This window comes from Vombatus ursinus, unplaced genomic scaffold (genome assembly GCF_900497805.2).
Source record: "Vombatus ursinus unplaced genomic scaffold, bare-nosed wombat genome assembly UNPS02011014.1, whole genome shotgun sequence".
Classification (NCBI taxonomy): domain Eukaryota; kingdom Metazoa; phylum Chordata; class Mammalia; order Diprotodontia; family Vombatidae; genus Vombatus; species Vombatus ursinus.
The window spans coordinates 14,199,235-14,201,452 of NW_020950792.1; positions in this window are offsets into that span (position 1 = coordinate 14,199,235).

Here is a 2,218-nt window from a genome sequence, read left to right on the forward strand (position 1 = left end):
GCACAAAATCATCAGCCTTGCTCACTCCTCTAGAGTTATCAGAGAGTCCAGTGGCAAGTCAAACATCAAGACAATTGGTTATGGCCCAGGATGCATTGACCTTTCTAAATTGAGGTCTTTCCTAGGTGCCATTTTGGCTGAGATCACACCCATTCAATGACTATGGGCTAGGATAGAACTGAGACAAGAGATGACCTAATTTGCCTTCCCAAAGATATTATTATGGGAAGGGAAGACCCTCAAGACAGTAGTAGTATTGATTTTAATAAGAAACTTCAGTATATTTAAATTTAATTTTAAAAATGTCATTGCATTATTTTTCACTGAAATGTGCTTCCAAATATCAGAAATTATATTTAGCCAAATTCATGTAGTCTGAGTTTCATAGAAAGTTGAAAGTAGATGGAATTTTTTGAGAGGCATATATATTGCTTTGGTTATTTCAATTAGCAGTAGAAAAATTCAGAGGTAATCTAAATTATAGTCATAGACAGAAGAGTGTGATTAAAAACAACTCTTTAAGGGCAACTGCTTCAGTAATACATTCAATTCTTTTCTTAGCAGTTTAACATGATTTGTATTGGAATGATCAGTGGACATGAAGGTAAGAAATCTCAGTATTGGACTGAAACTGACACACATTAGTTATGTGACTGTGGGTAAGTCCCTTAGCCCCTCTGAACCTGTCTTCCTATAATAAATAACAGGATTAGAACAAATTCATTTGAAACATATTAGTTAAGTACTTACATTCTGTAATGCTTAGCATAGCACCTGGCATTTATTAAGAGGTTAATAAATATTTTTTGTTGATTATTGATTGATTCTGCAGAGTTCTGTGCAGGACCGTATTGGGAACTTGTTTGATTACACTATTTGCCATGGAATTTTTTGAGAAAAGAAAAGAAATAATAACTTGCAGATAGGTGATGGCAAAACATCACCCTGTCAGAGACATCAGAATAGTTTTGGAAGGAGTAGGAAGGGATATTCACTTTAAATTATGACACTCTAATTTATAATTAATCAATATAAGACCACAATTCCTCTACGTTTTTTATCTTTGTGGAAAATTGATTGAACTGGATAAACTCTTAAGTGGCTTCTTTCACTGACAACTCCATACTGACTACGTTTCTATACTTTTCATGGTATACCATGATGTAGATTGAAAAAAAAAAGCCACAATTTATTTGACTCAAAATCCAATGCTTTTTCTATGGCACCATGTTACTCTAGCAGATTTATAATAACAAGAAGGCAGCTTGTTGGAACTGCCACACAATATAGGGAACAAGAGTCATGTTTAAAGAATCAGAATATTTAAATCATGACTTTTTTACCTACAATCTCTGACCTTAGAAAAACCACTCAATGTCTATGGTCCTCATATAAAACAAAGGTTTGAAACCTCACAAAAATGGTAAGATTGTGAGCATTCAGAAAAGGAAATAGTGATCACTCTAAGCCATGATCAAGCCATTAAAAAAAAAGTCATGGTAGACTAACTTCATTTCCTCTTATTATGACTTAATTAGAATACAAGAATGTAATACAAGAGAAAACATACTTGAATTTCAAGCAGACATTTGAAAAAATCTCTCATGCCAATCTTATGGCCAAAACATAGTGTTTCGGGCAAGATGATAGTATGTTGGCTTAAAATGAGTTATATGATTATATATATAAAAAAAATTGACAAATAGATTGATGTCAACCTGGAGGTATCTAACAGCATATTCAGAATTCTGTTTGACTGTGTTTTTTCAATATTCTTAACAATTACTTGGATTAAAACATAAACAGTAAACTGATCACATTGGTTGGTGATGAGGAGCTGAAAGAGACAGATAGATGACATGTAGCAGAGTGAAATTTTATTCCATTCAATTCAATAAGCTTTTATTAAGCTTCTATTATGTGAAAGACACATTGTTAGGAACTGGAGAATACAAAGAGAACACAAGAAATCTTTAACTGGAGGATGGGGGTGGGGAGGAAAGAAAAATGGAAGGAAGAATACAATATGCACACTATAAGTAAATACAGGAGATATACAATGTCATTACAATGTTAGTGGAGGAAACATTGGATATTTTGAAATCAGAGGATCTGAGTTCAAATTCTATCTATAGCACTTACTATCTGTGTGAATTTGGGTAAGCCACCAAAACTCTAAAGTTCAATTTTATCATCTATAAAATAAGGGTCTTGTACT